Source organism: Callithrix jacchus, chromosome 1 (assembly GCF_049354715.1).
Source record: "Callithrix jacchus isolate 240 chromosome 1, calJac240_pri, whole genome shotgun sequence".
Taxonomy (NCBI): Eukaryota; Metazoa; Chordata; class Mammalia; order Primates; family Cebidae; genus Callithrix; species Callithrix jacchus.
In genome coordinates this window covers 187,335,691-187,359,421 of record NC_133502.1, presented here as the reverse complement: position 1 = coordinate 187,359,421, position 23,731 = coordinate 187,335,691, and positions in this window count along the sequence as shown.

Below are 23,731 nucleotides of genomic sequence, written 5' to 3'. Positions count from 1 at the left end.
TTTTTAGATGAAGTCTCACTCTTGTCCCCCAGGCTGGAGTGCAATGGTGCAATCTTGGTTCACTGCAACCTCCACCTGCCAGGTTCAAGTGATTCCCCTGCCTCAGCCTCCCAAGTAGCTGAGATTACAGGTGCCTATCACCACACCAGGCTAATTTTTGTATTTTTAGTAGAGATGGGGGTTTCACCACGGTGGTCAGGCTGGTGATCTGCCCGCCTCCGCCTCCCAAAGTGCTGGGATTACAGGTGTAAATCAAATAAAATCACCAAGCAGATTTGAAATAGAATCAGATCGAATTCGTAGAAATTAGTAAAATAGTCATTGTGTAAATTGGTGCAATTACCTTGAAAACAATTTGGCATTCTCTAGTAAATGTGAAGATGAGCACTCCAAGTAAGTTCCCTTCACCATTTTTCAGAAAGTCTCCTGCCCATGTGCACCAGGAGACACAGGCCAGCTGTTTCTGGGAGCACTGTTTATAAAACAAACACAATGAAACACTTTTTTAAAAAGAAAGAAAATGTTTTCATGGCAGAGGTGTCTAGTCCTGAGAGGGCTGGTTTGCAAGGTAGTGAGCTCCCCATCACTGGTGGGAAGATAAGTTGAGACTGTGAGGATGCTGTGCTATGAGATCTCATTTGTGCTAAGGTTCTGGTAGCTGCCTGGGTGCAGGGCCCCTGTCTGATCTCTCTCTCCGGAGACCCCAGCTTTGGACCAGGCACAGGGGCCATGTTCCGTGGACATTTGAATGAAAAAAAAAAATGAACAAAGTGACTGCAGTCACCCTACTTCACCCCCCATGCAGAAAGCCCCGCCATCCAGACTCCCAGGAGCCCTGGCCAGCATTCTCATCTCCCAGGCATTCTGACTCACACGTTCCCCAGGACATGGAGGGCGTCCAAGTGGTGTGGATGTGTGGCCCTGCAGACTGAGCTTGCCGCCCTGAAGAAGAGGACACTGCTGCCCCTCCTCTGCACACACATGCCCTGCCCTCAGCTCTGTGGGCTGGGGTGGAGAAGGGGCATCCCCTCTCGCGGTAAGACAGGCCTAGGGGGGCTGTTCCTGCCGGAACTGCGTCTTTGGCTAATGATTCATACTCTCTGAGCCGAAATCTCATTATTTGCATAATGGAGAAAGGAATACCTCCCCAGAGGGTTGTTGTGGGAACCAGGTGCAATTTTATGGATATGACAGTTCTATGTAAATGTCAAGGCTGGACCCAGCTGGGGAGTTACAAAGCCCTTCAGGATGACAAAAGCTGTTTCAACAAGGCTGCCACGTGTTATCCTATTTAATTCTCAGCCCAGCCCAATAATCTAAGTAGGACTGTGATCCCGCTGCCATGGAGGTGTAGACTGAGGTTCAAAGAGGTGAGGAACCCCAGCCACCCAGGGGCATGGGGCAGCCTCCGTACAAAGTCAGGCTGGAGCCTCGCAGGGATCCATAGCACCAACTGTGTTTGAGGGGCAGCCCCATACTTTCTGATGCTCCAGCCTACCCCGCCCCCAACCCGAGCTGTCACTAATGCCTCTGAGAGACTCTGGGCAGGAGAGCCATCCATGGATCCCTGAGCCAGGGGCCTTGCACATGACCTCAAATGAGAGGCCAATGGTGCCAAGGCCTTTCGAGTCAGGCTCAAGTTCACATTCCTGCTCCTCGCCTGGGTGAGGAAGTACAGGACTTTTCTGCGTGGCTAGAGGGCACTCCCCACCCTGACCATGCTGGGCAGGTCACTGGCTTTGGCCAATGGAATTGAGTGAACACATGCGACCAAAGTCCTTAAGAGTGCCCTTGAGGTCTGCACTCTAGTGATCGCCCTGAGAAGATCAGCCTGGAGCAGCCTGGGCCGGGAGCTGACCCAAACCCATCCCTATTGACGGCACGCAGCCTGAGGCTGAGTCACCCAGGCAAAGCCAGCTGGGATCAGCAGAATCGCAGTCAACCTGCAGACCTGGGAAAGGGGAAATCACAAGCCTACTGTGCGTCCTGCCCAGGCTTGGGTTGTCTGTGAAACTGGCTTAGTTTGGAAATTGCTGACTCACTTTCTGAATTGTTAATTTCATTCTCTGAGCAGTAATCTTTATCAATTAAATACAGGTAAGGGCGCCACCCTCTCAAGTTTCCTGGGGAATGATCTGAATAAACCATGCTTCCTTTGAAGCCCCAAGGTCCCTGCAGGAGCAGACCACCCATGTAGCCCCCCACCCTGGGGGCTCTTTCTCTGCATGTCTCAGGGCAAAGCCTGGCTTGGAGAAGGCGCCCAGGAAATGTCAGGTCCTTGCCACAAATAACCTTGCCTTTTAGGGCATTGTGTGGGGGGTCAGTCCATTGTTGAGTCTGGAAGAAACCCCCAGATACCCCTGGTGCTGTGGGGCCGTCCTCCTCCCTGAGCATGAGGGCACAGATGCCGCGTGAGGATTGCCAGACACCTGAAAGCTAAGGCTCAGGTTTGTGGTGGCTGTGGAGGGTGTGGCTTTAGCAGATTGGGAGACCTTTACATCCCAACCCCAGGATGCAAGCAAGGCTGGGCGTTCATAGCCTTGGGGGTCTTGTGTCACCCTCAGCCTGGCCATCAGTATCAGAATGCACCAGCCAGGGCAGGGGACAGAGCAAAAAGACCAGGAAAGAGCCCATTCACTGGGGGCAGCATCTGGACAGTGGAACCAGCTGCCACCAGCATGAGTACAATGGTCACAAAGAAATAGGAGGTTCCAGTGGGGCTGCCTGGTCTGTCTCATCCCCTGCACACATTACACATAATGAAACCAAAGCTCAGGAGGACATGGCATGGCACATGTGAGGCCTCAGCTCAGCCAGTGACAGACCAGATGGGACAGGAACCCCCAGGCTTATCCACAGGTGGACCAGTGTGCAGGGTCTCAGAGTCTAGTCTGGGCAACCTGAGCTGGGACTGTCCATGCCATCCCGTCCAGCCAACCTGCCCAAGTCCTGGAGGGAAGGCCAACTGCTCTGAGGGTGGGGCCGGGACAGTGGTGGTGAGTCGTAGTTGCCACCAGGCCAAGGAGACAGCCTCTATGTGGCCTTTCCTAGGCTGCAGGAATCACAGGAGCCATGCCCCGGTGGTAACTGCCCCATGTCTGCAAGCTTCAAGAACGCTGTGCAGTTCCAATCCAGGAAGGCCCCTTATAAGGAATTCCATTCAGGAAAGTCACCGCTAAGCACATCACTGAATCAGAGGGAGGAAGTCAAACCCTTAGGGTGGATTAAACCAAAGAGACATCCTGGGTACCTGTTATATGCCGGGCATTCTCCTAGATTTAAACATGGATTCCTATGAGACAGGCGTTATTATCCCCATTTTACTGATGAGGAAACTAAGTCCCAAAGAAGTGAAGTAACTTGCCCAGGAAAATGGAGATCTGTCCCAATTGTTCATTTATTCATTCCTTCATTCATTCAATATTTTTTGTGTCTAGTCTATGCCAGACACTGGATCCGAAAGGCCTCGCCCATCCCTCTGCACCCTCTGCCCCCAGCCTGCAGCCTGCTAACTCATGCCTTCACAGCATGTTCCAAGGGCTTTGTATGCACCACAGCCCAGCAACCTGTGGGAGACCCTGAGCCAGGAAACCCCACTGAGCCCCCAGATGCCTGAGCCCCAGAAACAGTGGCACCATGGATGCTGTTGCTTTAAGCTTGGGGGTGATTTGTTACACAGCAATAGGTGACTCAGAAGTGGAACACGCACGTTTCAGGCTGGGGAGGTCATTCATGACAGAGTAGGCCCATCGCCATTTTGGACAAGCACTTTCATCAAAAACCGCCTAAATCCAAAGGGTATCAGCCTAATGGCTAAGTTCGGCATGACAGTCAACCACAAATGACATCTCTGATCAGGAACATTCCAACCATCAAATAAAGCCCTCCCCAATCAGACACATGCCAGCCCCAAGATAACCTCCTCTCCAAGCAGAGACATTCCAACTCCGCCATAAACTTCTCCCCCACAAAAAAAAATTCCAAACCTACGGTAAGTTCTCTCACCCTGAACCTCACATACTCTTAGTCCGTGAGGGAGAATGCTCCTAACTGAAATTGCCCAGGAGCCCCTCTTGGGTTGACTCTCTTCATGGTTTTTTTCCTCTTTCTTCTCTAACTCTTACAGTATTCCACTGAGCAGGAAGCCAAGCAAAGAGGAGTGGAGGGTGCTCAGGACCCAGAGTCAAGCAGGTGGGCTGGCCTCTGATACATTTGGATGTGTGTCCCTTTCAAATCTTATGGTCGAATGTAATCCCCAGTGCCGGAGGTGGGGCCTGGTGGAGGTGTGCAGGGCACAGGGGTGGGCCTCTCATGGCTGACCTGGTGCCTTCCTTGCAATAACGAGTGAGTTCTTGCTCCGAGTTCACACAGGTCTGGTTGTCTAAATGAGTGAGACCTCCTCCACCATGGCTCGCTCTCCCCGTGTGATTCATCCGCTCTCCCTTTGCCTGCCGCCATGATTGTAAGTTTCCCGAGGCCTCCCCAGATGCCAGCTCCATGCTGCTTGTACAGCCTTCAGGGTTCTCAGCCAAATACACCTTTCTTCAGAAATCACAGTCCTTTATAGCAATGCAAGCGGCCTAATGTGGCCTCCTAGCTCTGCTCCATCTGGTTTGTAAGTTACTTTCCTGTGAGCTTTGTCTCCTCATCAAGAAAAATGGAGAGTCCTCTCCATAGGGGTGTGCAGGGGGTTGAGAGAAGTCTTGGGGGCTGAGCCACGGTGTGGTCTGTGTGATGGGAAAGATTTTACTTTGCTTTCTACACATTTATCAGCTGCAAGCTTCCTCCTGGAGCCGCCTTGAGTTGGGTTGAGAAGGCATGATGTGCCTGGTGAATGAGTTGAGAGAGTGGGTCGGGGGACAGCTCCCTGGTCTCTGCTGCACACTTGCACCTGGAACCAGTCTCTGGCACAGGACAGATGGTCCTTCCCACAGCTGGCTGGACTGAAGGAGTCACAGAGAGAGTGGCCGTGGAAGGACGGGTGCCCCTGTCCACCCTGCAGTGCCCATGGCCGATACTGTTATGTCCCAGAACAGCTGGATGTGCCACTGTTCCTTGTCCGCCCCATTCCAATTCATCGGAGCTCATGATAAGAGCTTATCAGATATTATGAAATCACTCACCCACGCAGACCAGACAGAGGGGCTGCCTCGGAGGAGCAGAAGCCTCTAGGATGGAGGCCAAGTCCAAGACAGACAAGAGTCAACTGGCACTGAGTGTGGGAAGTAGAAAAGTTCCTTTTTAAAGTTTCCTTTCTTGTTAAAAAATAAATGTGCTAATAACTCTGTTAAGCCCTATCCTATGCAGCCATTAGACATGCCGTGCTTACAGGCACGTAGTACACTCTATGTCCTTGTACTTTAACCAAGATATCTGTTCTGGACGTGCTCACAGGCATGTCCCAGCTCTCCACTGCTTTTACCTGTTTAGAAAAGTTGTAAGTTGTTAGCCAATCGGGTTTTAGTTTAGATTGTGAGGTCTGGCTCCAGCCAATGGAAACCAGACACAGCAGTAAGGACGACCCAAATGCCTAAGGAATAAATCTGTGTGTTTTCCTTTGTTCATTGTACTCTTGTGGCACCATGGCTGGCGAGGGAACCCTTCCTGCAGTCCAGGAAGTAAACACTGCATTGCTGAAACATCCTTTGTCCCAGTGCTGACTTTTCTTCGTGGCGCTGAGCATCTATTTCCAACACTGGGAAAGAAAGGATGAGTGTTCTCAGGATTTCCGGTTCTCCTCTCATTCTAGGTGCACACTCCTTTGAAGTCAGGGGTGACCCTATGGCCTGCTCTGGCTGCAGAAATGATGAATCACCTCCAGGGAGAAGCATTAAGGACCACTCCACCTACCCCTTTCCACTGCATCGGACATGGTGGCCCTGCATTCCCAGCTTGCAGTTCACGAACGCTGGTGCTCGGGTCAGCCAGGGTGGCTGAGTCATCTCTGGGAGACTGTGGCTCTGGAGAATCACCTGCAGCTGTGGTGGGTTTTGCTTGGGCAGAAGCACATGTTTGACTGAAACAATGGAACTTCAACAGTTTGTTCCTGCAGCATTGTTGAAATCAACCTGACCAATGCAAATATATTGTCAAGTTGAAATGCAGGTTTCAAAATAGCATCAATTCGTCCATCAGTTATTAATTGGGCTCCCACCTTCACACCCCACGTCTGCAATTTCCAATTCCAGAATTAGCAGGAGGGGCATTTAGAGTCCAACTCCCTCCCCTGATACACACATGGGAAAACGAATGTGGGGATAACAGGGCTGCACTGTGGTAATGGCGATGAGGCAGGGAATGTCAGTCCTGGTGCACAGTAGGGCCTGACTCAACCTCAGTTCCTTTCCCAACTTCTCCTGCCTACACACCTGTCCTCAGGCCTCATCCAGGTGTCGGGGATAAAAAGCATTTTAGGTTGGGTGTGGTGGCTCATGCCTGTAATCCCAGCACTTTGGGAGACTAAGGCAGGTGGATCACAAGGTCAAGAGATCAAGACCATCCTGGCCAACATGGTAAACCCTGTCTCTACTAAAAATACAAAGATAACCTGGGTGTGGTGGTGCGTGCCTATAGTCCTAGCTACTCAAGAGGCTGAGGCAGGAGAATTGCTTGAACCCAGGAGGCAGAGGTTGCAGTGAGCCAAGATCATGCCACCGAACTCCAGCTTAGCAACAGAGGCTCCATCTCAAAAAAAAAAAAAAAAAAAAAGGCATTTTAATAAGGAAGGTATTATGTGGTTCAGGACAAATCCTTTATATTAAAATCACAACCCAAACCTCTGTGGGGCTGCCCTGATGGAGGAGACTCAGGCCATGTCAGGGCAAGTGGCCATGCCTGGGGGTCACAGCATCCCTGTCCCGTGAGCTCCGGATGCCCACAGCCTCTGAGCTCCCCTGCTGACCACACAGCACAGGCTTGGCTAATTGGATCTGATCTGTGTGATGGGAAAGATTCTGCTTTCCAGTTGCTGTCTGGTTTGAATTTCTACACACTTATCAGCTCTGAGGTCACTCCCTGGAGCCACCTTTAATTGGGTTGAGAAGGTAACATGCAGCGCTGGCTGCATGTTGGCAAAAGCGCTTCTGATGGCCTTGGATGGGAAGCTGGGGAGTCTAGACTTTCCCTTTGTGGGGCATGTGTGCTGCTGTGCCATGAGGTCCTGGTGTGTGGACGCTCTTCAGGGTGCCCTCAATTCCGGGACCTGAGGGAGCTGCGTGTCCAACTCCTTGCTGAGCAGCTGCAGCTCAGGGAGGGCAGGGGGAGGCAGAAGGCGCTGCCTACCCACTATAGCAATGGGGCTGCCCCTTAGAAGCTGGCTGAACTGGCCTGAGCCCTGCCACCTTGCTATGGGACATCCAGTGTCCTCCCCATCCCAGGCACATGGACCACCAATCATTTGCCTCTTTTAAGCTAGAGCTGCGTTTCTGTTGCTTGCAGCCTCAAAAGTCTAGGCTGGTCCATTTACGATGACTCAAAACTGGTGACTGCCTTCTTGCTACCATGGTACATGGGTAAGGGCCCCTGTGACTCTGGGAGCTGTTGGCAGCTATAGTTGCTCCTGTAAGGAAAACCTGCTGGAGGAAATCCCCTGCTTGATATGAGAGAATTGCAGAGGAAGATCTGGAGCACCAGTGCCGCTGAGAACCCCTAAAGCAAACCACACCAGAAGCCTCTCTCCTGCTGGACATTGCAGTCCCGTGAGTTAATTTCTCTTTATTATTATATATTCTTTCCCTTTACTATGATAAATTCCATCCAGACTTGATGGAAGGACTGTACATATTCCTGGAATGAGATCTTGAACTGGGAGATAAATGCAGTATGCAGAAGGCTAGAAGAGGTTTGGGTTGTCTTCTTTTTATGTTTATGTAGGCGGCGGCAACTTTGAGTGTTCATGGGCGGGGCAAGGATCTGTGTGAACCTTGGGTAGCCAAGGGCTGTAAGGACTCTGTTGGAAAGAGGTGCTTCATGCTACAAAGAAAAATTAGCACTGAGACAAAGGATCTTTTCGCAAAGCAAATTTTACTTCCTGTAGGAAGGGTGCTTTTACCAGCTATCTTGCCACTACAGTACAACGAACAAAGGAAAAGCAGACATATTTATTCCCCACACATTTACGGTGGTCTTTACTGCTGTGTCTGATCTTCACTGGCTGGAGCCGGACTGTGGGGGTCCGGCACGTCTGCCGGGGGGCTTCCGACCAGTGGAGAGCTTCAGCCCCACTCAAGTGTTCTTAACCTGGAAGAGGGAGTGCGCGGAAGAAAAGATAGATAGAGAGCGGGGTCTGGAGGACGTCTAGGCAATGCTGGAGCAAGAAGTGCTAAGACAGCAAGTTTATTTGTGCAAACTACAGGTTATATACCTTTCAGTGTTTGAGGAGTGACGTACATTCCATTGTATCTTGAAATAAAGTCAAGAATATAAATCACAAGAAAAGGGGTACAGAAAGTATGACTCTTAATCAAAGGGTGTACAGCAAAGGGACAATAAAGTTTACAAAAAGGGGGTCATAAATCTAAACATGTGTTTTTCTAAAATCAGTTAAGCAAGCAAGTAAGATTGTTAACAAGGTACAGCTGGACCTTTCCAAATGTCATTCTAACCTTGCCTATTCATATAGGATCATATGCAAACAATATGATTGAGTTAGCAGAGGTAAATGAAGTCATACATTTATTGTGCAGAGAAGGAACTAGGAGGCACACAATGTCTAACCACACAATGTCTCATTAGACCACAAGGCCTGAGCTCAGCCATTCTGTTGCTAATGTCAGAGGCAAAGATTGATGTTTATAAAATCAGTGCAACTAGACTTCCTCCTTTCCCTTAGCTCAAGCCTCCAGGAAAGGAGAAACGTGTATGGGCTCAAGCTCAAGATAGCGAGGGTCCTGTCAAGGGCCCTTCGCAAGAGCGATCCCCACACCGGACTTTACAATTTAAACTAAAACGTGATTGGCTAATAACTTAAAACTTTTCTAAACCGGTGAAAGCAATGGAGACGTTTAAGTAAGGAAGGGACATAGGCTGCAAGCTGGGACATGCCTGTGAGCATGTTTAGCACCAATATTTTAGTTAAGTAAAAGACAATGAATGTACTACGTGCCTGTGAGCATGTTTAACAGCTACATAGGGTAGGGCTTAACAAAGAGTTATTAGCCAAAAGCAAGAAGGCTTTGAAGAAAGTCTTTAAAACAGTTATTTTTGACACTTAAGAAACTTGAAGATGAACTTTCCTTATCAGCTTTGCATGTTCATGGGAGGAGGAAGAAACTGTATGAATGATGGGTAGCCAAGGCTTGTACAGACTGTAATGGATCTTTGTCACCTCCCAGCATTCTTCTCCCTTCCACTGTCCCCTATGTCCCTTTGGACGTCCAAGTAAACTGGCTCTACTCTTAGCCCCACGGTTGGAGCATGTGATCTGATCTGAACCAATCAGCGCATTCCATCCCCTGGCCTAGTGATTGGTTCCAATTTGGTCCAATCAGAGTAATACAAGGCTCTAGGGCAAGGCTTGGACCTGTAGTGATATTTGCATGAGACAAAGAAACTCTGTCTCTCTCAAAGAATGTGAATGAGGACACACGCAACCCTGGGGGCCACTGGCAGTCCTCTCTGGACTGTAAAGGGAGCCAGCTTTAGGATGCATCTGATGCCATAGAAAGGAAAGTAGCGAGAAAGCAAAAAACAGAAGTAAGAATTGCGTTCCGTCACTGAACTGCTGAATCACACTTCACATGAGCCTTTCTGTTTGGAAAATGAATGTCATCTTGACATTTATTTTAAAAGCCCATTTGGGTTCTCGTTGTTTCCTGTTCTCTGCAGTGAAAACATCCTGAAACAGGTGGCTACTATTATTATCCAGATTTTGAAGATAAGAAACTGTGGCACAAGGATATTAAGTGGTAGGCCCAGGGCCACCGGGCTGGTAAACAGAGACGGTAAACCCAGAACACGCAGTGGGAGCCTGAACACAAAGCTGCGGTTGGCCACTTGCCATTTTCTTCTGCCTTTAGGAGGCTGCTCCTCTGCACTTCTGGCCTCCTCAACACCCAGGAGTCGGTACCATCACACCCCGGCACCTGCTCTGCTGGCATTGTGTTTCTGCCGCAGCCACCTCTGTGAGTGCCGGGAGAACCAGTCACCTTTGTATGAGCACATGCACAGCCACAGAGGAGTGAGCCTCCAGGAGCTTACCATGCACGAGTCCCAGGACTGCGGGGATGCTTTTCTTCAGGTTTTATAGTTCCTGTGGTCATGAAGACCTCCACTAATGGCGGTTCATTTTCTTGACTTATCTATATATAAATAAGGTCATAGGATTTTCTCACGTTACAGAGTGAGCAAATTGAGGCTCGGATGAGAAACCTGACTTACCACTGGTGGCAGAGTGGGAAGTGAAATCAAGACACCAGTGCAGCATTTTGACTCGTTCACTTGATCATTGGTTTTTAATCCCAAGACAACCATGACCCACAGCCAGGGAAGAGGGTGAAATGGAGGGAGAGAATGAAAGCTTAAATTTAGGCTTAGAAATAAACAGACCAGGTGTGGTGGCTTACGCCTGTAATCCCAGCACTTTAGGAGACCAAGGTGAACAGAGATCACCTGAGGTCGGGAGTTCAAGAGCAGCCTGGCCAACGTGGTCAAACCCCTGTCTCTACTAAAAATACAAAAACAAAAAAAAAATAGCCAGGAGTGGTGGCAGACACCTGTAATCCCAGCTACTCAGGAGGCTGAGGCAGGAGAATCTCTTGAACCTGTGAGGCAGAGGTTACAGTGAGCCAAGATCGTGCCACTGCACTCCAGCCTGGGTGACAGAGCGGGACTCCATCTCAAAAATTAAATAAATAAAAATAAAATAAAATAAACAGCTCTCAGTTGGGGAAAAGACCCTGGCTAGAGAGGACCTAGACCCAGCTCTGACTCAGCCCTTATCAAATCCTGGTTCTGTTTTTCTGTCATTCATTCCTTTTTTTTTTTGAGACAGAGTCTTGCTCTGTTGCCCAGGCTGGAGGGAAGTGGTGTGATCTCGGCTCACTGCAACCTTTGCCTCCTGGGTTCAAGCAATTCCCTCTTGCCTCAGCCTCCCGAGTAGCTAGGATTACAGACATGCACCACCATGCCCAGCTAATTTTTGTATTTTTAGTAGAGACGGGGTTTCACCATGTTGGCCAGGCTGGTCTTGAACTCCTGACCTCAGGTGATCCTCCTGTCTCAACCTCCCAAAGTGCTGGGATCATAGGCGTGAGCCACCCACCGCATCCAGTCTCTTATTTAATAGGCATTTGGTGAAACCGTGTCTTGAATTAAGTGCTGGCTATAATCCATGAAGAAGCTTTGGCTCCTGACCCAAAGGCGTTTACAGTGTAAGGTGCATTTTTTCCCTAAATCAACAGTTACACCACAGACCAGGCTCTGTGAGGGAGCGGAGAGTCTCCGGGCTGCACAGGTTCAGGGACTGCCTTTCCCATGATCTGAAAGGTAATGTGGGACCTTAGGGATTTTCTAGACAAAGGCAGAAGGAAGCCTGGAGGAGAGAACTGCAGCCATGTGTAGCGTGTGGTGTGGCATGTGTGTGTGCATGGGTATGTGGTGTGTGTGTGACTACTGTGCCGTGTACATGTTTGGCATCTGTGTGGGGTGTGTGCATGCATGTGTGTGCATGTGTCAGCACACAGGGAGGTAAGTGTGAGGGGAGGAGGGTAAGCACTGTGCATGTGACATTGGAGACAGCCCTCTTACAGCCAAGAGAGCCCTGGGGAGCTCATGTGGCCACAGGGAGCATCTCCCTGTGCCACCTCCTCTGGGTGCATCTGGACTGGCTCCAGGCCTCGATGGGAGTGCTGGGCTCTCGCTACCCTATCTCCCAGGTGTGGGATTTCTCTAGGTCCCTGCTCCACTCAACCTCAGGTGTCTGTCTGAGAATTCAGCTTCTAAAGACTCCATGAGCCAGAGGCAAAAGCCAGGGTCCTTACTGAGTCACAGCCTGAAATGTGGCTGTCAGCCTCCAGGCTGTGGTCTCTTAGCAACCAGCCGTGAGGGCCCAGGCCAGCTGCAGGGCTCTGCTCCAGGTGGGCTGAAGCCAGGGGCTTTGCATCAGGTCACCAGGCCACCTCTGGCAGCTGAGGTGTGAGGACAGCCAGGCGCTGTCCCTCTAGCCTTGACCTCGCTCTCCTGGTCCCACCCCAACCCCCGCTCCTGTGCCTAAGCTGGTGGAGGAGCAGCTACCACAGCCCTGCCAAGCCCTGGGCGATGGGCCCTCAGGCCCTGGCAGAAGGAGCCTCTCTGAGTGAAGCTGCTGCATTTTCCCTTCTCCATGTTCAGTGTATCCCAAACGCCCACATCTTCCTGCAAGCCCCCAAAGGCTCCAGCTTCTGCATGACCTCCAGGGACGTTCAGCCATGTGCTTTACCCCATGCCTGCATCTGCCCATCGTCATCCTATGTATCCTCCCAGGCCCAGTTCAGACACCACCTCCTCCAGGAAGTCTTCCCCCTGCCCTTGTAGTAGTTTCCCTTCATGCGAGCCCCCCCTGAGAAGCACCTCACTGTCATCCTGCCTGTGGCACACAGCTCTGCGCCAATGAAGCCACTCTTCCAAGTTCCCCATGTGACATGTGGCTTTGGCTTTTCTTCTGTTCTTCACTGACTGGAAAGTTGGTTCAGCATTGCCTCACCATTGACAGGCTCAGAGACTCTCTTGCTCCAGGAAGAGAGAGTCTCAGAGAAGACCCTGGTTGGCTCATTTGGGTCACATGTCCACCTCTGAGCTACTCTCTGTGAGCAGGTACACACCTGCTGCTAAGATCTGTGAGCCCGTGATACAAGGTCCTACAAGAGCACCACCTGTGTCAGCCTGTTTCCAGTGCCTCCACCTACCTCCCCTAGGTCATTTCTTAGATATTACAAGTAGGCTTTCTCCCAACCTGCTTTTCCCGACACGTTTCCTGCCCATCCCTCCATCCACTGCACCCCACCCTAAGGCCAAACCAGCTCCTACCTTCTTTCCCAACTCCACCCACCCCTGCTTCTCCACGCCTGCATCTGCCATCATCTTCATCCTAAATATCCTTCCAAGCCCAGTTCCAGCACCATCTTCCTCCAGGAAGCCTTCCCCTGTGCCCATTCAGAAGTTTCCTTTTACACAGCTGCATCCCACCTCTGTTCCTCATGTTCCCCTCATGCTCTGAGTCAGAAATACAGCAGGTTACACACTTGCCCAAGATTCTAGTTGCTCAAGGGCAAATTTTGTGCCCATTTGGACCTGGACTGGCCCTGAGTCTCGTCATCCCTTTATTTCAGTGGAAGAAGACACCACGTTAGAGCACAGAAGGGGGTCCGGACTTCCATGGAAGGTGAGAGAAATCTGGACCCTCCTTCCAGACCTCTGCCCCATTTCTTTGTTCATCAGCTATTTATTGAGCAGTTGCTATGTGTCCGAAACAGTTTTCGACTTTGAGAAAGTAGTCTCAACAAGTTTCTGTCTTAATAAAGTTCACATTCTAGTCTGGTAAGGTGGATAATAAGTAAAAAAAATAAGTAAATGTTCATGATGCACATGGTGCCAAGGGCTGTGAGGACAGGGAAGGCAGAGGGAAGAACAAGTGAATGCAGCTGGTAATTCATTTATCTATCCATCCAGCCATTCCACCCATCCATTCAGCCACCCACCCATCTTCCCCCCTACCCACTCATCCATCCTTCTGTCCATCTACCTATCCATCCGTCTGTCCATCCATTCACATACCCACCCACCTACCCACCAATCCATCCACCTGTCCATCCATGAATCCACTGGACTCATCAACCCATGTATTCATCCACTCACTTATCCATCCATCTACCTACCCTCTCATCCACTCACCCACCCACCCATCCACCTACTCAACCATCCACCCACCCCTCATCCACCCATCTACCCACTCATCTTCCAGCCATCCACTCACTCATTCACCCATCATCCACCTACCCATCCATTCATCCACTCACTCAACCATCGAACCATCCATTATTCCACAATGACTCACAAAGCACCAAGCCAAGCCTTGGGCTGGGTGCTTTAACTCAGACATGGTTCTCGATATCAAGGAGCTCACATTCTGGCAAGGGATGTGGGTGTGGACGTGATTCAGGATGGTGCAGTATGCTGAGTTTCTCAATTCACTGAGTTCGAGCGAACTCCGTAGGAAGGCAAGTGAAATTGCAATTAATTCTGACCTGAGAAGCCAGGCTTCAAAGAGGAAGAGCTTGACAAGGCTCCCTATGGATGAGCAGGAACTCATCACCAGGGCCAAGAGAAAGGCATTCCAGGAAGAGGAAATAGCAAAGCCTTAGAATGCTAGAACACAACTCACTCAGGCAACAGAATCATCTGATATCCCTACAGTGTTGGCTGAAAAGGGATGGGGCGAGGCCAGATTACAAAGAGCCTTCGGTCCATGCCAAGCAGATTACTGGGGGGACAGGACAGCAGGGAAGGCACGGAAGGATTTTTTTTTATTATTGCATTTTAGGTTTTGGGGTACATGTGAAGAACATGGAAGATAGTTGCATAGGTACACACGTGGCAGTGTGATTCGCTGCCTAGGCACGGAAGGATTTTAAGCTACAGAGTAACGTAAGATTTCTGGAAGCCATCTGTCACCATGTGTGACAGGCGGGAGGGAAGATGTATGCACATTCAAACAGGGTCCCAGCAGGACGTGATGGTCCAGGGAGGACACATGAAATGGTCTAGGTAGGAGATGATAAGAGCTTAGACTGTGACACAGAGACAGAGACAGAGATAGAATTAGAGATTGAGATAGAATGGAGGGGAGGGGGAAGAGCTTCACAAGGGAGGGTGTGTGAGGGGAAGCGATGTGGGTGATGCAGCCGCCACTTGGATAGACAGTAGAAGGGGAAGGGAAGGTCTGAGGGTAGAGAATGGATTCCACTTAGGGGCCGTTGCAGGTGAAGCACCTTTGATTTTTCCAGGAGAGTATTTCAGGAGTGGCTGGAAAAACAGGAGACCCTTGGCTTCCATAACACCTTGTTCCCCAAATTCTTCTGTCCATCCTCACTCTTAGGAAGGCTCTGGTTCTTCAGCCTGCCTCTCTCTAATGCTGATCTCCTGGGCTTTTGCTGGATGCCCTTCTTCTCACCCAGGAGGACTCATCCCTGGGAGGGCTTCATTTCCTATCTGAATGGGGATCCTCCCAGCGTGCCACCTCCAGCATCTCCCCTGAGCTCCAGAGAGAGGCAGGATCACACTAGGCCAGTTAGCATCATAGAATCCAGCAGCCCAAACAAGTAAGGAGTTTTGTCTCATGGAAAAGCCCAGAGACGGAGTTCAGCTGGTCCAGTCCAACAGTGTCATCTGTGCCCAGGCTTCTTCTCTTCTTCACTCCATCGTCCTCTGCCTGTGGCATTGAGCCCCCATGGTGACAGAATAGCTGTTAAGATCAAAACACTGCCTCTGCATTCCAGGGAGGAATTTTTTTTATGACGCAAAGGTCCAAAAAAGGAAAATGGCAGCTGGCTCTGGTCCTTTACTAAACTTTTCTAGAAGCCATCTCTAGTGACTGTCATTCACACCTTTGTGTGTGTGTGTGTGTGATGGAATCTCGCTCTGTCGTCAGGCTGGAGTGCAGTGGTGTGATCTCAGTTCACTGCAACCTCCACCTCCTGGGTTCAAGCAATTCTCCTGCCTCAGCCTCCCAAGTAGCTGGGATTAGAGGGGTGCACCACCACACGCAGCTAATTTTTGCATTTTTAGTAGAGATGGGGTTTCACCAGGTTGGTCAGGATGGTGTCAATCTGACCTGGTGATCCACCCAGCTCAGCCTCCCAGAGTGCTGGGATTACAGGTGTGAGCCGCTGCGCCTGGCATTCACATCTTGTTGTTTTTTTTTTTAACCATAACAGTGCCCATCAGGCCACCTCTAACTGCAAGGGAAGCTGGGAAAACCAGTGCTTTAAATGGGCATATTGCAACTCTGACCAAAATCAGGGAGAATAGGTATTAGTTAGGCAACTGGCAGCATCCACTCCCACCTCCAAGCGTATATTCTGTCTTAGGTTACATCCAAAGAGACAGCTCATTCTCCCAGCAGCAGCTGGGTCACCTCAGAGGAGACCACAGAAGCCCCCAGCCTGGGCTCCTCGGCCCACTGACTCCTGCTTCTGGGGTAAAATCTGGGGTCTGGCAATTTCACAGGCTCATCAAGACTGTGAGACTTATCAAGAGTTCTCGGAGGCCGGTCATCCGGCCGGACCCACTCGTTTTCCCCGACATGTCTTGGTCATAACGCCTCCTTAAACACTGCGTCAGGATCCTTTCCAAGACAAATCGCCGCTCAGACCACACAACAGCTTTTCTGTTATCTCTGTGTAACCGGCCTCCGCGGTGTGATAAACAGCCCAGGATTGAAGCATTGCTTCTGCAAATTGAACTCTGCGGGGCCGGAGGACTACCATTACGTTAATTATATTCCAAAATTTTCCATTTATCTCCTGCCCGCCGCTCCAGGCCCCGGGCGGATCCGTTTGCATTTATGAATGCACAATTCTGGCGCTGGCAGCTGGTGCTGGATTGCTCCTCCTGCCGGCTTCCTCTCTGAGATGCTCTCTCCCAGCCATCTCTGGGACCTCCACTCTTCCTCCTTCCTTGTGGGTTTACTTGAAGGAGAGTCTTGCCAGGATGCACACTCTTTGCTTTAAATACATGTGGGTTTGACTCTCCAAAGAAGAGGTGGGCCCTGTGGCCTCTGAGCCAATTACCATATTATGCTAATCCTAACATTAACATATTACCTGCATAATGGCTGGTCTATTTTTAAAGCCACCAAAGGGATGAATTCCAGCCTGAAGTTCTCCTCCAACACAGCATGCACTATGATTTTGGGATATTTCTAGAGAAAGGGACAGCTTCATGTGGAGGGAAAGCTCCACATGAAGAGCTTTCTCCACAAGGTTGGAGAAAAAGGCCTATGCCTGGGGCATCACCCACCTGGGCCCCTGTGTGTGGAGTTGACTCTGCACCTGTCTGCACTAGCACGGGGCAGTGAGGCAGGTCCTAGGAGTTGGGGTCATCAGCAAACACCTTGGGCTCAGGAATGAAACACAGCCATGCTCCTCTCTCTAGGCCTCGGAAGCAGACAGCAGCTGCTGCAAGAAGATCACAGAGTATCAGACTGGGATGGGACGCCAGTGCTGTGCCCCTTCAGCCTGAGGCAAACAGAGCCATTTACATCCTCCTGAACACTAATGACAGCCGAAGAACTCATAGGAGCATGCATGCCTTTCCACCCAGAAGGTCCACCTCTGAGAACTTATCCAGAGCACGTAAGTCAGGCCATCTGAGCAGGACCAATTGCTCCCACACTGCTCACATGACAAAAATATCCCCAGGAACTAAGCGATTGACATCAGAAACGGTGGTGTCTGGCAGTACAGCAATATACATTTACGGGGTAAAATGTTCAGCAAGTAGTGCTCCGTTTTCAAAGAGGTTGTGAAAGAGTGGCTACAAGCATAATCTCATTTTTATCAAAAGTGATTATACCTGTACATACACATGCATATACACACATAATCGCAATAGAAAAATTGGCCGGGCGCGGTGGCTCACGCCTGTAATCTCAACACTTTGGGGGCCCAAGTGGGTGGATCACGAGGTCAAGAGATGGAGACCATCCTGGTCAACATGGTGAAACCCCGTCTCTACTAAAAATACAAAAAATTAGCTGGGCATGGTGGCGCGTGCCTGTAATCCCAGCTATTCAGGACGCTGAGGCAGGAGAATTGCCTGGACCCAGGAGGCGGAGGTTGTGGTGAGCCGAGATCGCGCCATTGCACTCCAGCCTGGGTAACAAGAGTGAAACTCCGTCTCAAAAAAAAAAAAAAAAAAAAGAAAAGAAAAGAAAGAAGAAAAATCAGGCAGGAAGGAAACCAGCGTATTCAGGAGGCCCCCAGTGATATGGCTCCCGTAGGCTCAGCGTGCACTCCTTCCACAACTCTTGCCCACTCTACACCCCACATTCCATCCTACTCAGTCCTCGGATGCACCAAGCTGAGTCCCTATGCAGGGCTATTCCATTTGCTGTTCCTCTGCTTGAGGTTGGGGCCCCACCTTTTGTAGCCACAAGGCTTATGAGGTCTCTGATGACGACTGGACCACCCTCCATGAATCACCTGCTCCTACTACCCCTGCTGCATCTTCCTTACAGGCACTTGTCCCCTCCTGACATATTATACTTTATTCATTAGTTGTCTAATACCTGTCTCCCTATTGTCCCTCAACCCCAAGAGTATAAGCTCCCCAAGAGCAGGGACTTTGTTTTGTGCTCAGCTGTATCTCCAGCACCTAGAACAAAGCCTCGTCCATGGTTAGTGCTCAAAACTGTTGTTTTTTATCCCACAAGGGTTCCAACTAATTCAATGGGGGAAATGAGTAACCTTTTCAATAAATGTGGCTGAGAGAACTAGATATTCACACTCAAAAAAATGAAATTACACCCCTACCTCACACCATGTACAAAAATTAACTCAAACTGGATCAAAGACCTAAGAGCTAAAACTGTAAAATTGTAGAAGAAAACCTAGGGGTAAATCTTCATGTCCTTCAACTGAGCAATAGTTTCTTAAACACCAAAACACAAGCAACCAAAGGAAATAGATATATAAAATGAACTTCAGCAAGATGAAAAATGTTTGTGCTTCAAAGGACACCATTGAGAAAGACAACTCACAGAATGGGAGAAAACTTTTACAAACCATTTATATGATAAAAGATTTGTATCTAAAGCACATAAAAATCTCTTGCAACTCAATAATACAAAGGCAACCCAATTAAAAGTAGGCAAAGGATTTGAATAGCTATTTCTCTGAAGAAAATATATAAATAGTCAACAAGCATGCAAAAAGATGCTCAACATTATTAGCACTCAGGAGATATAAATCAAAACGCAAGGAGATGTTGTTATAGAATAGCTATCATCAAAAAGACAGATAGCAAGTGTTAGTGAGGATGTAGAGAAATTAGAACCCTCATTCACTGCTAAAATGTAGAATGGTGCAGCCACTTTGGAAAACAATTTATTCGTTCCTCAAAAGATTAAGCATAGAGTTACCATACGACTCACCAATCCCATTCCTAGGAATACATCTAACAGCAGTGAAAGCACGTCCACATAAAAACTAGTACACAAATGTTGATAGCAGTATTATTCTTTTTTGTTTTTGAGACAGGGTCTTGCTCTGTCACCCAGGCTGGAGTGCAGAGGTACGATCACTGCTCAATGCAGCCTCAACCTCCCAGGCTCAAGTGATTCTCCCACCTCAGCATCTCGAGTAGCTGGAACTACAGGAAGGCACCACCATGCTTAGTTAAGCATTTTAATTATTGCATTTTTGGTAGAGACAGGGTTTTGCCATGTTGCCCAAGCTGGTCTTGAACTCCTGGGCTCAAGCAATCTGCCTACCCCAGCCTCCCAAGTGCTGAGATTACAGGCATGAGCCAATGTGCCTGGCCACATAACACCAGTATTCTTTAAAATATATATATATACACACACATATACTTTTTTTTGGTAGACATAGGGTCTTTCTGTGTTGCTCAGGCTGGTCTTGAACTCCTAGCCTCAAGTAATCCTCCCAACTTGGTCTTCCAAAGTGCTGGAGATGGAGGGCAGGCAGGCAAGCCCCAAAATTGGGGATTAGCCTGGAAGCATTCTTGACTTCACCTAAGGAGGAATTCAAGGGTGAGCCAGTGATGGCAGAGAGCAGCTCTTATTAAAGTAACAGTGCACAGCAGCAGCAGCAGAGATACTGCTTCCTGTGGAGCAGGGCCACCCCACAGGCAACGTGCAGAGAGTAGCTGAGGTGTAGTTCCACAGTCATAGTTATACCCACTTTTAATTATATGCAAAGTAAGGGTGCGGTTATGTAGAAATTTCTAGGAAAAGGGTGGTAACTTCTGGATCATTGCCACATAAAGGGGTAGTAACTTCCAGTGTTGCCATGGCAGTGTTAAGCTGACATGGCACTGGTGGGTGTGTCTTATGGAGACTTAAGAGTGCTTTTGCCTCTTCTTGTTTCAGCTAGTCTTCAATCTGCTCTAGAGTCTGACCCCTGCCTCTGGAATTGAGTCCAGGCTTCTACCTCAATATCTAAAAAAACAAAGATTTACCCCCAGATTTCCTTCTAAGAGTTTTATAGTTTTAGCTCTTAGGTCTGACCCATTTTGAGTTAATTTTGTATATGGCATGAAGTAGTTTTCCAGCTTGACTTCCCTGCATGTGGATAGTCAGGTGTCTTAGCACCATATGTTGAAAAGACTATTTTTCCCATTTAATGGGCTTGACTTTTTTGTCAAAAATTAATTGACTATAAATGTGAAGATTCATTTCTGGATTCAATTCTATTTCATTGATATATATATGTCTATACTTATGTCAGTACCACACTGCTTTGAGTACTGTAGCTTTATAATAAGTTTTGAAATAAGGAAGTGTGAGTTCTCTAACTCTGCTCTTTATTTCCAAGTGTTTTAGACATTTTGGATCTCTTGAGTGTCTATATAAAGTTTAGAGTCAGATTGTCAATTTATCCAAAGAGGTAAGCCCAGATCTTGGCAGAGACTGAGATAAATCTGTAGATCAGTTTGGGAGTATTGCCATATTAACAGTATTGATTACTCTGATCCATGAACATGGGATGTGTTTCCATTTATTTAGATTTTCCTTAATTTCTTTCAACAATGTTTTATAGCTTTCAGGATATACATTGTTTACTTCTTTGTTAAGTGTATTCCTAAGCATTTCGTTCCTTTTAGTGCTATTGTAAGTAAATTTTTTCTTCATTTTCAGATTGCTCATTGCTATTGTATAAAAAGATAATAGATCTTTGCATATTAGTCTTGTATTCTGAAACTTGATAAACTCATTTCTCAGTTCTAATTTCTGTGTGTGTGTGAATTGCTCAGGATTTTCTACATAAAAGTTTATGTAATCTGCAAATAAAAATAATTTTACCTTTTCCTTTCCAATGCAGATTCATCTTTTATTGCCTAACTGCCCTGGCTAGAATTTCCAGTCCAGTGTTGAGCAGAAGCAGTGAGGGTGAAAACCCTTGCACTCTTTCTGATCTTAAGGGGAAAGCACCCAATTTTTCACCATTACGAGAGGTATTACCTGTGAGTTCCTCATAGATGTCCTTTCCTGGGTTGAGCAAGTTTCCTTCTAATTCTGGTTTGAGAATTTTTATCATGAACGAGTATAGAATTTTGTCAAATGCTTTTTCTGCATCTATTGAGATGATCGTGTGGTTTATTGCTGTATTCATATTGTGTATTACATTAATTGTTTCTGGGTGTTAAATCAACCTTGCATTATAGGGATAAATTCCAACTGGTCATGGTGGATAATGCTTTTCATATGTTGTTGGATTCTATTTGCTAGTATTTTATTGTGGACCTTTTGTATCTATATTAATAAAAGACATTAGTCTGTAGTTTTGTGACGTCTTTGTCTGGTTTCAGCATCAGGATAATTGTGGCCTCATCGAATGAGTTGTGAAAGATTTTCCTCTTCTTTGATTTTTCTGGAAGAATTTATAAATAATTGGTATTAATTCTTTCTTAAATGTTTGGCAGGGAAGCCATCTGGACCAAAGCTCTTCTTTGTGGGAAGTTTTTTTTTTTAATTACTAATTTAATCTCTTTATCTGTTCAGATTTTCTATTTTTCCTTGAGTCAGTTTTGGTCATTTGTGTCTTTCTAAGAAATAATTTATTTCATCTCAGTCATCTAACTTATTGGCATATGATTGTTCATAGTATTTAAATGGTATCTTTTAAATTTCCATTTGCTGTTTGTTTCTGGTATACAGAAATACAACTGACTTTTGCATACTGACTTGCTAGACTATCTAATGAATTCCAATAATGTACCTATAGACTCTCTAGACTTGCTACATACATAAGCAAATTCTCTGTAAATAATGATGAATCTGTTTCCTCACTTCCAATTCTTATGACCTCATTTCTTTTTATTGCCTTACAGTAAGGCGTGATTCTCAGTCCAACAATGAAGAGAAGTAGTGGAGCAGATATCTTTGTCTCGCTGCCAATTTTAAAAGGAAAGTTTTCAGCATTCTACCAATAAATATATGTCTTCTATGGTTTTTGTAGCTACCATTTATCAGATTAAACTTTTCATTTATATTTCTAGGTTTTTTTTGTTTTTTATTTTTTTTGAGACGGAGTTTCACTCTTGTTACCCAGGCTGGAGTGCAATGGTGCGATCTTGGCTCACTGCAACCTCCGCCTCCTGGGTTCAAGCAAGTCTCCTGCCTCAGCCTCCTGAGTAGCTGGGATTATAGGCACGTGCCACCGTGCCCAGCTAATTTTTTGTATTTTTAGTAGAGACGGGGTTTCACCATGTTGACCAGGATGGTCTCGATTTCTTGACCTCGTGATCCACCTGCCTCAGCCTCCCAAAGTGCTGGGACTACAGGTGTGAGCCACCGTGCCTGGCTTTTTTTTTTTTTTTAAAGACAGAGTCTCACTCTGTCACCCAGACTGAAGTATAGTGGCACGATCTTGGCTCACTGCAAACTCCGCCTCCCCAGTTCAAGCAATTCTCACACCTCAGCCTCCTGAGTAGCTGGGAATACAGGCACATGCCCCCACACCTAGCTAATTTTTGTACTTTTAGTACAAACACCGTTCTGCCATGTTGGCCAGGCTGGTCTCGAACTCCCGACCTCAGGTGATCCACCCGCCTTGGCCTCCCAAAGTGCTGGGATTACAGGCATGAGCCATTGGACTTGGCGTATATTTCTAGTTTTCTAAGAATTTCTCTTTTCATAAATGCAGTTTGGACTTTGTCAAACATTTTTTCTGCATCTATTGAAATGAACATGTATTTTTTTTTCCTTCAACTGTTAATTTGGCAAGTCAACACTAGAGTGTATAATGTTAAATCTACCTTGTAGCCGGGTCACTTTTCTAATGCTTTGTTTAGAATTTTTGCGTCTGTGTTTTGGGTGAGTTTGCCTGTAATTTTTCTTTCTCGTGTTGTCTACCCTCTTCTCTTTTTCATATCAAATTAAACTGGCCTCATAAAATGGGTTGGGTAATCTTCCCTTTTTTCTTTCTCTAGAAGAGGCTGTGTATGAGTAGTGTTATTTGCAGGGCAGAATTCTCTGGTGAAGCCATCTGGACTTGGAGTTTTATTTGTGGGAAGGTGTTTAGTTAAAAGTCAATGGTTATAACGTTATCCAGATTTTCTCTTTCTTCTTGTGCCAATTTTGGAGCATTGTATTTTTCTAGAAGTTTATCCATTTTATGTGCAATTTCAATTACATTGCTGCAGTTTGTCTTAGTAGCCTCTATTTCATTTCCTGTGGCTGCTACAATCATTTACTACCAACTTAGTGGCTTCAAACAACACATTTTGGCCGGGCGAGGTGGCTCACACCTGTAATCCCAGCCCTTTGGGAGGCTGAGGCAGACAGATCACCTGAAGTCAGGAGTTTGAGACCAGCCTGGCCAACGTGGAAAAACCCCATCTCTACTAATAATGCAAAAAAAATTAGCCAGGTGTGGTGGTGCATGCCTGTAATCCCAGCTACTTTGGAGGCTGAGGAAGGAGAATTGCTTGAACCTGGGAGGTAGAGGTAGCGGTGAGCTGAGATGGCGCCATTGCACTCCAGCTTGGGTTACAAGAGTGAAACTCCATCTAAAAA